Source organism: Hyperolius riggenbachi, chromosome 4, assembly GCF_040937935.1.
Source record: "Hyperolius riggenbachi isolate aHypRig1 chromosome 4, aHypRig1.pri, whole genome shotgun sequence".
NCBI lineage: Eukaryota > Metazoa > Chordata > Amphibia > Anura > Hyperoliidae > Hyperolius > Hyperolius riggenbachi.
In genome coordinates this window covers 188,169,610-188,184,989 of record NC_090649.1, presented here as the reverse complement: position 1 = coordinate 188,184,989, position 15,380 = coordinate 188,169,610, and the positions used below count along the sequence as shown (strand labels likewise).

The 15,380-nt window shown below is 48.0% G+C and overlaps 2 protein-coding genes across 7 annotated transcripts in view; one reads left to right on the top strand and one right to left on the bottom strand.

Moving 5' to 3' along the window:
• Window positions 1-15,380, top strand: part of MCF2L2 (MCF.2 cell line derived transforming sequence-like 2) — a 448,572-nt gene that overhangs the window by 295,018 nt on the left and 138,174 nt on the right. The gene's annotated exons all lie outside the window — the stretch shown is intronic.
• The window catches only part of B3GNT5 (UDP-GlcNAc:betaGal beta-1,3-N-acetylglucosaminyltransferase 5), a 197,032-nt gene that overhangs the window by 127,589 nt on the left and 54,063 nt on the right, over window positions 1-15,380 (bottom strand). The gene's annotated exons all lie outside the window — the stretch shown is intronic.

Sequence of the window (15,380 nt, the reverse complement as noted above, 5' to 3'; positions counted from 1 at the left end):
GACTTTCAAAAGAAGACTCGGATACAAATTCAGAAATTTCTGTGACAATAATATCTTTATTGACTACATATGAGTGAAGCTCCATCAGAGCTGAAAAGGTAGCCAGCAAGGCAGCAATGCCTACGGAAGAGGGTAACACCTCAGAAGGACTTGGGGGGCAGGAGACATCTCCTACAAGTTCTGCACCCTTTGGGAGGAACTCGGAGACCTCCAGAACATCAAACAAGACCTCAGGAACATCATTTTTCAAGTTTTCTAAGAAGGATTCTGTACTATCCATGTTACAGGGCAAAACTGGAACTTTATTTTGAGAACAGGGGAGATGTCCCAGGGAAGGTTCCACCATAAACTGAGACTGAATTTCATCATCATGAGTGGAACGTACAGGAATATTCACTGGACCACACACTGACTCCCTAACTTTAATCTCGCTGCACCCAGAATTCTGCGTAGCAGTCAAACTAGCTTGCAACTCCAAAACTGCAGAAAGACAGGTAAAAATAGCAGCAATACCTAGACGAGCTTCTAGGGGCAGGGCAGGAGATATTGTACAAGGCAATATTGACTCATCCAGAGTACAGGGTGGAGAGTAAGAACTTTCTTCAAAGCAAGAAAGGGACTCCCAAATGTCAGTGTGATTGGACATCATTTTGTTATTCATGGTACAGGGCAGGCTCAGAGAAAGCGTCTCTGAATAAGGCAAAGAAGGTTCAGCATCAGATTCGCAAAACCGAAGCGCTGTCTCACTCTTAGATTCGGCTAACAATGTCGAATCCGAGGAATCAGAACGCAAAACCTGCGAATCAAAATTCACTTTAGGTTGTGAAACTGATGCTTCCATAGCGCAAACCTCCGCGATCTGCGGTGCAGACTGCAAGGCATCTAGGACCGAAACACTGGAGCAACTGTCTCCAGGCAACGGGCCCTTACAGGTGAGAACAGGGTGAGACAGGGAATCATTTGCAGAAGAAATAGCGACATCAACAGGATAAACTTTATTAGGCATATTAATTTTACTTTTGACGCTGCACAGTCGAGAAACTTTCCCCATAGCAGGGTCACAGATGGAAGATCTCAAAGATCTGTTTCTAAATGACAAAGGATCCCACACATCCTTGAGGAAACCGGCAGACTCATGCCGATCACAATCTGCAGGAACATCCGAGAAACAGGCATCAGATCGCACAGATTCAAACTGCACACTGTCAGGAGAGAATCCTTCAGGATTCGCACAGGAATCAACCACAGCGGCATACTCATTCATTTCAGGTTGCACAAAGTCAAGACTCTCATGCTTTACACCAGAAAGGCAGGAACAATCATCCGACAACGATGTCTCTTTATTGGAATCAATTGGTTGGTGTGTGTGCAACTCATCCAAAATCGTTTGCCATACATAGATCACCAGATCCACATCATCCTTGTCACATTCATCGGAATCAATCAGAAGGTACATAGAATCAAGACAAGCATTCAAGACATCTTCGCTTTTTGCGATGTAAAAATCGCAAAAGGCTTTCCAATCAAAATCGAATTCCTCCAGCAAGGCCCCAACATCCCAGGAAGCAAATAGGGGTTCAAACAGGCCAGTATCCAGATAATCTCCATAGGGGTGGAGTTCAGGAACAAGAACAGATTTTTTAACTGCTTTAATATAGTGTGCGATCCTACCTACAGCAGGATCCACATCAGCTTTGGATTGGGGTAAAAAACCTGGAGATTGAGCAACATCATCATACACATCATTAGGGAGTGTTTTATTCAGATGCTTGCGCTTTTTAGTTTTTCCCTTTTTTGCAACTTTGCATGTCTGCTGTTTAAAACCTGAAGTGGCAACAGACACATTGAACTGATTGTCATACTGAAAGGTTTTGCATGGAAGGGAAAGATCAGCTGACCTATTAGCAGCTACACACTCAATCAGAGCAGGTGGCAAGCCAGGCAATTTAAACCAGTGAGAGAATATCACTGCAAGAAACTGATACAGATTATCATTCCAGGAATTGATTTTTAACAGATCATATACCCAGGTGAACAAATCGTCTTTTAAGAGCACATAGGCAAAAAGAAGAGCCGACGTGGACGGATCAGAAATCTGAAAGGTGGGATTCAGACAAAACCTCACACATTCAGAAAGAAATTCCGCCTTGGTCTCTGAATTTAGCCTTTTAAAGCTCTTAAAGACACAGGACCCAAACTCGACAAAATCGTACAAATCAGAAATTCCGTCTACACTGGGGTTTTGGGTTGGGCTGGTCATACTGTAACGATTGTGGAACTTTCTCCGTGATCAGCGCACAACGCGTGCGCTGACACGGCGGAAATCCTCCACAAGCAATGAGCAAAGGGACAGGTTGTATGTGTGTACGCCAATCCAGTCGCCACCCCGCGACCGCGCACACACAACAGCAGATATGAAATAGGAACGCGATCGCGAGAGGTGCGATCGCCAGACGTGACACAAGGCAGATCAGAATAGAATACGAGGGTAGCAAAGGCACAGCAAATAAAATAATGAGGAGATGCGGAAAATAACAAACGCTAGCTAACCGCGAACACCGCACTCATTCGCAACAGTGCACGCGGTTATGCGCGGTCTCCACGTGATAAGCACAATAGAGACAAGCACGCCTAACTAACCATTAACAGACAAACATGAAACAGAGAACGCGAGCGCTTGCTTAACGGTTACCTCACCGAGCCTCCAGCAAGCGTAGCAGACAAGACAGACACACGAAAACGGGGACAAGCGAGAGATAGGATCCACAGCACTAGCGGAAAGTGGCTAGCGCGATCCCAGGAGACAGAACAGAAGGATCCACAGCGCTAGCGAAAAGTGGCTAGCGCGATCCAAGGAGACAGAACAGAAGGATCCACAGCGCTAGCGAAAAGTGGCTAGCGCGATCCCAGGAGACAGAACAGAAGGATCCACAGCGCTAGCGAAAAGTGGCTAGCGCGATCCAAAGAGACAGATCAGAAGAGATAGCTGGTAGCAACCGCTGCACCAGCTATACTCCAAGAACAGAGATCAGAACCATTTCCTGTCGACCACTGTTGGGACAGGACAATGGCAACAGAACAAACAAACAGATAAACAATCCTAACTGCACTAGGGAAACCTGCCTAGCGCAGATTCAGGAATTACTCTAAGCTGATCTTCAAACAGAGAGTAACGCTGACACCCCACCAGGAGTGTTACATAGGACGAAATCCTTATGACCAGCGAAGCATTGTGGGAAAGACATAGTACTTATAGTACACGCCTCCAATCAATGTGGTCAGGCAATTTGCATGACAACGTATGCAAATTCCTCTGCAAGCACAAGCTGCAAAACTGACAGAAGCTCTTCTTTCCAGAGTCCTGCAGCATGCAAACCTACACAATGGTCAAAGGGCGGGCTGCCTGCCTGCACAGGCAGCTGAGCAAATCATCACAGTAGGTAGGCATAGGTAGGAGTCCCAGTATAGGTAGGTAGGCATAGGTAGGTGCCTCAGTAGTTAGCTAGGCATAGGTAGGTAGGCATAGGTAGGAGTCCCAGTATAGGTAGGTAGGCATAGGTAGGCGCCTCAGTAGTTAGCTAGACATATGTAGGAGGCCCAGTATAGGTAGGTAGGCATAGGTAGGTGTCCCAGTAGTTAGCTAGGCATAGGTAGGAGACTCAGTATAGGTAGGTAGGCATAGGTTGGTGTCCCAATAGTTAGCTAGACATAGGTAGGAGTCCCAGTATAGGTAGGTAGGCATAGGTAGGAGTCCCAGTATAGGTAGGTAGGCATAGGTAGGTGCTTCAGTAGTTAGCTAGACATAGGTAGGAGACCCAGTATAGGTAGGTAGGCATAGGTAGGTGTCCCAGTAGTTAGCTAGGCATAGGTAGGAGACCCAGTATAGGTAGGTAGGCATAGGTAGGTGTCCCAGTAGTTAGCTAGGCATAGGTAGGAGTCCCAGTATAGGTAGGTAGGCATAGGTAGGAGTCCCAGTATAGGTAGGTAGGCATAGGTAGGTGCCTCAGTAGTTAGCTAGACATAGGTAGGAGATCCAGTATAGGTAGGTAGGCATAAGTAGGTGTCCCAGTAGTTAGCTAGGCATAGGTAGGAGACCCAGTATAGGTAGGTAGGCATAGGTAGGTGTCCCAGTAGTTAGCTAGGCATAGGTAGTTGTCCCAGTAGTTAGCTAGGCATAGGTAGGAGTCCCAGTATAGGTAGGTAGGCATAGGTAGGAGTCCCAGTATAGGTAGGTAGGCATAGGTAGGTGCCTCAGTAGTTAGCTAGACATAGGTAGGAGACCCAGTATAGGTAGGTAGGCATAGGTAGGTGTCCCAGTAGTTAGCTAGGCATAGGTAGGAGACCCAGTATAGGTAGGTAGGCATAGGTAGGTGTCCCAGTAGTTAGCTAGGCATAGGTAGGAGTCCCAGTATAGGTAGGTAGGCATAGGTAGGAGTCCCAATATAGGTAGGTAGGCATAGGTAGGTGCCTCAGTAGTTAGCTAGACATAGGTAGGAGACCCAGTATAGGTAGGTAGGCATAGGTAGGTGTCCCAGTAGTTAGCTAGGCAAAGGTAGGATACCCAGTATAGGTAGGTAGGCATAGGTAGGTGTCCCAGTAGTTAGCTAGACATAGGTAGGAGACCCAGTATAGGTAGGTGTCCCAGTAGTTAGCTAGGCATAGGTAGGAGACCCAGTATAGGTAGGTAGGCATAGGTAGGTGTCCCAGTAGTTAGCTAGGCATAGGTAGGAGTCCCAGTATAGGTAGGTAGGCATAGGTAGGAGTCCCAGTATAGGTAGGTAGGCATAGGTAGGTGCCTCAGTAGTTAGCTAGACATAGGTAGGAGACCCAGTATAGGTAGGTAGGCATAGGTAGGTGTCCCAGTAGTTAGCTAGGCATAGGTAGGAGACCCAGTATAGGTAGGTAGGCATAGGTAGGTGTCCCAGTAGTTAGCTAGGCATAGGTAGGTGTCCCAGTAGTTAGCTAGGCATAGGTAGGAGTCCCAGTATAGGTAGGTGGGCATAGGTAGGAGTCCCAGTATAGGTAGGTAGGCATAGGTAGGTGCCTCAGTAGTTAGCTAGACATAGGAAGGAGACCCAGTATAGGTAGGTAGGCATAGGTAGGTGTCCCAGTAGTTAGCTAGGCATAGGTAGGAGACTCAGTATAGGTAGGTAGGCATAGGGAGGTGTCCCAGTAGTTAGCTAGGCATAGGTAGGAGTCCCAGTATAGGTAGGTAGGCATAGGTAGGAGTCCCAGTATAGGTAGGTAGGCATAGGTAGGTGCCTCAGTAGTTAGCTAGACATAGGTAGGAGACCCAGTATAGGTAGGTAGGCATAGGTAGGTGTCCCAGTAGTTAGGTAGGCATAGGTAGGAGACCCAGTATAGGTAGGTAGGCATAGGTAGGTGTCCCAGTAGTTAGCTAGGCATAGGTAGGTGTCCCAGTAGTTAGCTAGGCATAGGTAGGAGTCCCAGTATAGGTAGGTAGGCATAGGTAGGAGTCCCAGTAAAGGTAGGTAGGCATAGGTAGGTGCCTCAGTAGTTAGCTAGACATAGGTAGGAGACCCAGTATAGGTAGGTAGGCATAGGTAGGTGTCCCAGTAGTTAGCTAGGCATAGGTAGGAGACCCAGTATAGGTAGGTAGGCATAGGTAGGTGTCCCAGTAGTTAGCTAGGCATAGGTAGGAGTCCCAGTATAGGTAGGTAGGCATAGGTAGGTCCCCTAGTATAGGTAGGTAGGTGTCTCCGTATAGGTAAGTAGGTGCCCCAGTAGTTAGGTAGGCATAGGTAGGTGTCCCAGTATAGATAGGTAGGCAGGGCCTGGCTGGCACAGTAATAACAGTTACCAAGGTCCAGCTGCAACAGATAGTGCTGTATAATGTTAGTGTCAGTGAGCACTGAGCAACACACACAAAAAAAAAACACATCAAGAAAACATTAGCTCTCAAAAGAGCTGTTGAGGGGTGCTATTTTAGCAATAACAATCAGCCAGGAGCAAGCCAAGAGCCTAACTAATCTTTCCCTAGGAGAAAAAATCTGCAGCAGCTCTCCCTAGTCTGTCTATTTGCAGCAGGCACACGAGTGAGTGTCATGGCCAGCGAGCCTGCCTTATATAAGGGGGGGTGGGGCTCCAGAGCTTAGTGTAGCCTGAATGGCTACAATGTGCCTGCTGACTGTGATGCAGAGGGTCAAAGTTGACCCTCATAGTGCATTATGGGGCGAATCGAACTTCCGCAAAAGTTCGCCTGCTCCAGGCGAACGCGAACCACCAAAGTTCGCCTGGAACCATTCGCTAGCGAACCGTTCGCTACATCTCTATCCTTTAACCACTTAAAGAGAGTCTGAAGCGAGAATAAATCTCGCTTCAGACCTCATAGATAGCAGGGGCCTGTGTGCCCCTGCTAAAACGCCACTAGCCCGCGGCTTAACGGGGGTCCCTGATTCCCCAAATCCCCTCCGTACAGCGGGGGAGCGCTTCCGCATTGGGGCAGGGTTAACCGCCGCAGCCCTGCCTCCTGCGCGTCTATCAGACGCGTACCTCCGCCTCTCCCCCGCCCCTCTCAGTCTTCCTTCACTGAGAGGGGCGGGGGAGAGGCGACGATGCGCGTCTGATAGACGCGCTGAGAGGCAGGGCTGCAGCCATTAGCCCTGCCTCCAGGAAGAGCAAAATTTACGACCAAGTCGGTCGTTGATTTTGCAGGGGGGGGGGGGGGGTTGGGGGTGAAGGGACCCCCGTTTAGCCGCGGGATAGCGGCGTTTTAGCAGGGGCACGTATGCCCCTGCTAACTATGAGCTCTGAAGCGAGATTTATTCTCGCTTCAGAGTCTCTTTAAGGACTGCAGTCTTAAAACCCCTTAAGGACCAGACACTTTTTTTCCATTCAGACCTCTGCAGTTTTAATTGTTTATTGGTAGATCATACAACCTACCACCTAAATGAATTTTACCTCCTTTTCTTGTCACTAATACAGCTTTCTTTTGGTGCTATTTAGTTGCTGCTGTGATTTTTAGTTTGTATTATATTCATCAAAAAAGACGTGAATTTTGTCAAAAAAAAGATTTTTTTTAACTTTCTGTGCTGACATTTTTCAAATGAAGTAAACTTTCTATATACATTTTTGTTCATATTTATTGTGCTACATGTCTTTGATTTAAAAAAAATCCAATACGTGTATATTTATTGGTTTGGGTAAAAGTTATAGCGTTTATAAACTATGGTGCAAATAGTGAATTTTCCCATTTTGAAGCATCTCTGACTTTTCTGAGCACCTGTCATGTTTCATGAGGTGCTAGAATCCCAGGATAGTATAAATACCCCCCAAATGACCCCATTTTGGAAAGAAGACATCCCAAAGTATTCACTAAGAGGCATGGTGAGTTCATAGAAGATTTTATTTTTTGTCACAAGTTAGGGGAAAATGACACTTTGTGACAAAAAAATAAAATAAAAAAAAGTTTCAATTTCTGCTGACTTGTGACAAAAAAAAAAAAAAGAAATATGCCACAGACTCACCATGCCCCTCTCTGAATACCTTGAAGTGTCTACTTTCCAAAATGGGGTCATTTGTGGGGTGTGTTTACTGTCCTGGAATTTTGGGGGGTGCCTAATTGTAAGCACCCCTGTAAAGCCTAAAGGTGATCATAGGACTTTGGGCCCCTTAGCGCAACTAGGCTGCAAAAAAGTGTCACACATGTGGTATTGCCGTACTCAGGAGAAATAGTATAATGTGTTTTGGGGTGTATTGTTACACATACCCATGCTGGGTGGGAGAAATATCTATGTAAATGAGAATTTTTTGATTTTTTTACACACAATTGTCCATTTACAGAGATATTTCTCCCACCCAGCATGGGTATGTGTAAAAATACACCTGATCTAAATTGATGGCTGATTAGGGGGGTGATTGGGTGTAAACAGTGGTCTGAGGAGGTGATCAGGGGGGCTCTGAGGGTGCTGTGGGCGATCAGGGGGCAGGGGGGGGGGCAGGATCAGTGTGCTTGTGTGCTTACTAGGGGGGCTGCCTTCTGCCCTGGTGGTCCCTCGATCACTGGGACTACCAGGGCAGGAGGCAGCCTGTATAATACGCTTTGTTAACATTACAATGAGCATTATACGCTTTCTATGCAGCAGATCAGGGTTTAACAACCCGCCGGCGCTTCTAATTGGCCGGCGGGTTGATGTTGCGGTTGGGCGGAGCCGAATGCCGGCGGATGTGCGCACATCTACCTATCTGGGTTCAACACAGAAAAAAGGTTATACGTGCAAACACTGTGAGTCTCATACCTCCTAAAGCCAAAAGGCAGTGAGCACATACTCTCCAGAGAGCTCAAAGACTCTACGTTACAGAACCAAAACTACGTCCATGTAACCTTGATTGCTCAACTGTATTGAACCTAGGCAGAGGAAACACTAAGCATTATTTTCTTTGTTTAATCCTTTTATTTTTATATTGTATGCAACTGTGTGTATGTTTTTTGAGTCTCCTTTTACTTTTAGTAAATGATTTAATCTTTTAGCCATTTCTCTGTGCTCTAAAGCAGGGGTCCCCAACATTTTCTGGCCCGGGGACCACTTTCTGACCAAATTTTTTTCCGGGCCCGCCATGGGGTGGGTGGTCGGGGGTCTGGACTTTTGGTGCGCGTCCTAGTGGACAGTGGAGTGGGTTACGGGGGGGGGGGGGGTCTGGCGAGGGTGCAGTGGCATAGCTAGCATAGTTGCCGCAGTATAGCCAGTATAGTGCCCCAGTATAGCTAGTATAGTGCCCTAGTATAGCCAGTATAGTGCCCCAGTATAGCCAGTATAGTGCCCCAGTATAGCCAGTATAGTGCCCAGTATAGCCAGTATAGTGCCCCAGTATAGTGCCCCAGTATAGCCAGTATAGAGCCCCAGTATAGCCAGTATAGTGCCCCAGTATAGCTAGTATAGTGCCCCAGTATAGATAGTATAGTGCCCCAGTATAGTGCCCCAGTATAGCTAGTATAGTGCCCCAGTATAGCCAGTATAGTGCCCCAGTATAGCCAGTATAGTGCCCCAGTATAGCCAGTATAGTGCCCCAGTATAGCCAGTATAGTGCCCCAGTATAGCCAGTATAGTGCCCCAGTATAGATAGTATAGTGCCCCTGTATAGCCAGTATAGTGCCCCAGTATAGCCAGTATAGTGCCCCAGGATAGCCCGTATAGTGCCCCAGGATCGCCCGTATAGTGCCCCAGGATAGCCAGTATAGTGCCCCAGGATAACCAGTATAGTGCCCCGGTATAGCCAGTATAGTGCCCCGGTATAGCCAGTATAGTGCCCCAGTATGGGTAGGTGGTGCCCCCCGCCCGTCCCCGCCGCTGTTATTACCTTAACAGCGGCCGCTCTCCCCTCTCCGGCGTGTGTATTTATTCAAGCAGCGTATTTCCCGGCTGCTCTGTGTGATGCGGCAGGAAGCAGGGCAGCGGCTTCCTGTAGCGGCGATGTGTATCGCCGTTACTATGGTAACTGAGCCCTGCTTCCTGCGCATCACACAGAGCAGCCAGGAGATATGCTGCTTGAATAAATACATGCGCTGGAGAGGGGAGAGCGGACGCTGCTAAGGTAATAACAGCGGCGGCCGCGGGGACGGGAGGAAGAATGGGGGGAAGAGGACAGTCCTGCGGCCCAACTGGGAGCGACCCGCAGACCACCAGTGGGCCGCGGACCACAGGTTGGGGATCCCTACTTTAAAGTACAAGTAGTCCCTAGTTAACTAATGAGATATGGACTGTAAGTTTGTTCTTAACATGAATACGTTCCCAATTTGGAGCACTGTGCTATCTCCAGATTCAAGATTCAAGCACTTTATTGTCATCATGACAACCCCACAGTGCATATAGGGAACATACTGTAGTGATAGGAACAAACAAGGCGTTTCCAGGGTGAGTATTGCCCTTGATAATGTTTTTGGTCCTTCTCATACAGCGAGTCTTATACAACAGTTCCAGTGTTGGTAGTTCAGTGCCAGTAATGACTTCTGCTTTTTTAACAACTCGCTGCAGGGCTTCTCTAGTATCCTTGGTGCAGCTGTTGTACCAGGCCGTCATACAAATGGTCAAAACCCTCTATAGTGCATCTGTAGAAATTAACCAGCAGTTTCTGTGGTTTTCTCAAAACGTAGAGGCGTTGTTGTGCTTTGCCAGTTACAGCTAAAGCATTGTCAGCCCAGGACAGGTTCTCTGTGATGGTGACTCCCGAAAACGTAACCACTTGAGGACCGCCCCCAGCCGATGGGCGGCGGCAAGGGCTGCGCCCAAATGACCGCAATACGCCCATCGGCGGTGGCGGCGGCAGGCGACAGGCTCCGCCCCCCTCACGCTGTAACCCGCCGGGGGTTCGGAAGTGCCGGCAGGTTACTAGCTGCCCGATCGCTGCTACAAAGTGTATACTACACTTTGTAATGTATACAAAGTGTATTATACAGGCTGCCTCCTGCCCCAGTGATCGAGGGACCACCAGGGCAGTCTGCAGCCACCCTATGTCGCACCCAATCACACTGATCTCCCCCCCCCTTCCCTCTGATCGCCCACAGCACCCCTCAGACCCCCCCCCGCCCACCCCCCAGACCCATGTTTACACCCAATCACCCCCCTAATCACCTATCAATCACCCCCTGTCACTATCTGTCAGCGCTATTTTTTTTATTAGGTCCCTAACTGTACCCTGGGGGCTCCTGATCACCCCCCCCACACACCTCAGATCCTCCCCAGACCCCCCCCCCCCCTGTGTACTGTATACATCTATTCTCCCCACCAATCACCTGTCCATCACCTGTCAATCAACCGTCAATCACCTGTCAATCACCTATCAATCACCCCCTGTCACTATCTGTCAGCGCTATTTTTTTTATTAGGTCCCTAACTGTACCCTGGGGGCTCCTGATCACCCCCCCCACACACCTCAGATCCTCCCCAGACCCCCCCCCCCCCCTGTGTACTGTATACATCTATTCTCCCCACCAATCACCTGTCCATCACCTGTCAATCAACCGTCAATCACCTGTCAATCACCCGTCAATCACCCCCTGTCACTAACACTGCCCCCTAGGGGCTCCTGATCACCCCCCACACTTTCAGATCCTCCGCAGACCCCCCCAGACTCCCCCCCACTGTGTACTGTATACATCTATTCTCCCCACTAATCACCTGTCAATCACCCGGTGGGAGAAATATCTCTGTAATTGACAATTTTTTGATTCTTTTTTACACACAATTGTCCATTTACAGAGATATTTCTCCCACCCAGCATGGGTACGTGTAAAAATACACCCCAAAACACATTATACTACTTCTCCTGAGTACGGCGATACCACATGTGTGACACTTTTTTGCAGCCTAGGTGCGCTAAGGGGCCCAACGTCCTATTCACAGGTCATTTTGAGGCATTTGGTATCTAGTCTACTCATCACGGTTTAGGGCCCCTAAAATGCCAGGGCAGTATAGGAACCCCACAAGTGACCCCATTTCAGAAAGAAGAAACCCCAAGATATTCTGTTAGTAGTATGGTGAGTTCATAGAAGATTTTATTTTTTGTCACAAATTAGCGGAAAATGACACTTTGTGAAAAGAAACAACAATAAAAATCAATTTCCGCTAACTTGTGACAAAAAATAAAATCTTCTATGAACTCACCATACTCCTAACGGAATACCTTGGGGTGTCTTCTTTCTAAAATGGGGTCATTTGTGGGGTTCCTATACTGCCCTGGCATTTTAGGGGCCCTAAACCGTGAGGAGTAGTCTTGAAACCAAATGTCTGAAAATGACCTGTGAAATCATAAAGGTACTCATTGGAATTTGGGCCCCTTAGCGCAGTTAGGGTGCAAAAAATTGCCACACATGTGGTATTACCGTACTCAGGAGAAGTAGTATAATGCGTTTTGGGGTGTATTTTTACACATACCCATGCTGGGTGAGAGAAATATCTCTGTAAATGGACAATTGTGTGTAAAAAAAATTAAAAAATTATCATTTACAGAGCTATTTCTCCCACCCAGCATGGGTATGTGTAAAAATACACCCCAAAACACATTATATGACTTCTCCTGAGTACGGCAATACCACATGTGTGGCACTTTTTTGCACCCTAACTGCGCTAAGGGGCCCAAAGTCCAATGAGTACCTTTATGGTTTCACAGGTCATTTTGAGCCATTTGGTTTCAAGACTACTCCTCACGGTTTAGGGCCCCTAAAATGCCAGGGCAGTATAGGAACCCCACAAATGACCCCATTTTAGAAAGAATACACCCCAAGGTATTCCGTTAGGAGTATGGTGAGTTCATAGAAGATTTTATTTTTTGTCACAAATTAGCGGAAAATGACACTTTGTGAAAAAAAACAATAAAAATCAATTTCCGCTAACTTGTGACAAAAAATAAAATCTTCTATGAACTCACCATACTCCTAACGGAATACCTTGGGGTGTCTTCTTTCTAAAATGGGGTCATTTGTGGGGTTACTATACTGCCCTAGCATTTTAGGGGCCCTAAACCGTGAGGAGTAGTCTTGAAACCAAATGTCTGAAAATGACCTGTGAAATGTAACGATCGGTGTCAGCAAGAACAGATCTTCTGATCATTGGTGATCTGCAGTATCACCAATAATACAGATGTTATACCTGATTATGTGGTGATCTGCAGAATCACCAATAATGCAAGTATAGCAAGACACAGGACACCCAGGTGTAAGATAAGTGTTTGGTGCAACAGTAAATATAGATAGAGATACCCACTATCCCAGAGGAGCTGGTAAAGGGAGGTATATCTATAGAACACTGGAATCAGTACTCCAGCAGGCTGGAGACACGGATGAGGTAGTGATCGGTTCACCCGAGGAGCGGATGAAGCGCAGTAGGACAATGTATACTGATCACTCGTGGAGTGGGTGATTCAGACTGTACTGCAGGAGATGATCACCTGAGGGGCAGGTGATCAAGACTGTACCGTAGTGGCTAGTCACCTGAGGAGCAGGTGATAAAGACTGTACTGCAGCTATTAACCTGAGGAGCAGGTGATTCAGACTGTACTGCAGCTATCAACCTGAGGAGCAGGTGATTCAGACTGTACTGCAGCGATCAACCTGAGGAGCAGGTGATTCAGACTATACTGCAGCTTGTGGAAAGGGCTCAAGACTGCCACCAATTATAAGCCCCCCCCCCCTCAACACGCCACACCCAGCATCAAGCTAGCTGAAGAGCTCAGTGCCTTCTACTGCAGGTTCGAGAACCAGCCAGAACCAGCAGGGCCCCAAACACCCCGCACCCTCCTCCCCGTAGATGCTGGGTCAGATTCCAGCCCACCTCTGCCGTGGGCAAGCGAGACCGAGGTCAGGCGCCTTCTGGCCTCACTCAACCCTAGAAAAGCCGCCGGCCCGGATGGTGTGTCACCAGCATGCCTAAAATCCTGCTCGCAGCAGCTAGCCCCTATTCTCTCCTCCATCTATGCAAAGTCCCTACAGGAGGGCAGAGTCCCCCAATGCTTCAAGAGGTCTACAATCATCCCTGTCCCCAAAAAGCAGGGTATATCCGACCTAAACAACTACAGGCCTGTGGCCCTCACCTCGGTCATCATGAAGACCTTAGAAAAGGCAGTCCTCTCCGAACTCAAGAACTCCACGCTCCCCCGACTAGACCTGTTCCAGTTCGCGTACAGAGCAAACAGGTCCACTGACGACGCCATCAACATCTGCCTAGAGCTCATCAGCGACCACCTGGATAAACCTGATACATACGCCAGAATCCTCCTACTCGACTTCAGCTCAGCATTTAATACAATCTGCCCTTGCATCCTCCAGAACAACCTGGAGGCACTTGATGTCCACTCGCCCCTATGCCACTGGATCACGGACTTCCTGACCAACAGATCACAAGTCGACAAGCTGGGCAAGATCTCCTCCCAAGTAAGGTCTACTAACACAGGTGCCCCACAGGGCTGTGTCCTGTCGCCAATCCTGTTTTCCCTCTACACCAACAACTGCAGATCCACAGCAGACTCGGTCAAGGTCGTCAAATTCGCTGACGACACCACCATCATTGGCCTGGTGTCCAAAAACGATGAGCAAGACTATCGTCAACAAGTCGACAGAATTTGCCGTTGGTGCAAGGAAAACAGGCTGGTCCTCAACACAACCAAAACCGTTGAGATGGTTATTGACTTCAGAAAGCAGGCCCCCATCCCACCCCCAATCTTCATTGAAGGCACGGAGGTGGAAAAGGTATCTAGTGTCCGCCTTCTTGGAACCCAGATCACCAGGGACCTGTGCTGGCAGACTCACACGGGCACCACACAGAGGAAGGCCCAACAAAGGCTCTTCTTCCTTCGCCAACTGAGGAAGTTTGGGATGGCACAGGAGCTTATGTCTAACTTCTACTCTGCCACTATAGAATCCGTCATCTGCACCTCTATCCTGGTGTGGTATGCTGGATCCTCAAACAGGGACAAATACAAGCTCCAGAGGGTCATCAGGTCGGCGGAGAGAATCATTGGGAAACCACTCCCTTCGCTTGACCTCTGCGTTCCAGAGCACAAAGGATCGCAAACGACCGCTCACACCCAGGCCACCGTTACTTTCATGTGCTCCCATCCGGCAGAAGGCTACAGACCATTTTCACCAAGACAGCTAGGCATATGAACTCCTTTTTCCCTGCTGCCGTTAAACTCTTGAATTCCATTCACTGGCTCCCTCCGTCAGGCCGGTAGTCAGATCGTTTGGTTCCAACGATATGGGTGTTAGGTCATCCACTGGCTGTGTTCTGTTCCCCCTGCAACCCGTGTTCCTATTAGGGCCCTACTCTGCTAAGCTACACCTATCTTAATGTACAATTTACTTGCACGTGTGTTCCTACTGTAAGGCGTCATCTGCCGTGTTTTTACTGTAAGGTTTTGTCTTGGTTGCTATATGTCATGGATGTATTGTCAATGTCTTTGTTGTTGCCTTGTGTTGCCTTTTGTGTTGCCTTGTGTCGCTGAGTTCCCTGTTTGTGCCAAACCCAATTCCGGGCATGACCCAGTCATGCTTGGCGAAATAAACTGATTCTGATTCTGATTCTGATCAACCTGAGGAGAAGGTGGTTTCTAAACTGAAAATCCCTCACCAGAACTAAGCTCACTGGTAAAGGCAGAAGAGTCAGACAAGCAGGATCGGCAACACACGGACAGATACGGTACAAAGACAGAAGACTGAATCAGAGTGAGGTATAAGCTGAGACGGCAACTAGATCAGATAGGCATAGGCACAGAATCAGAAGACAGAAGTGTAGTCAAGGCTAGCAGAGTGTCATAACAAATAATACAATTCAATTAGTACTCTAAGCTATCAACAGAATCTGGCTAAGTGTGGATCCCCAGCTCCTACTGGTTCTAGCACAGTTTCAGATCTGACTAAGGGTCTGAGT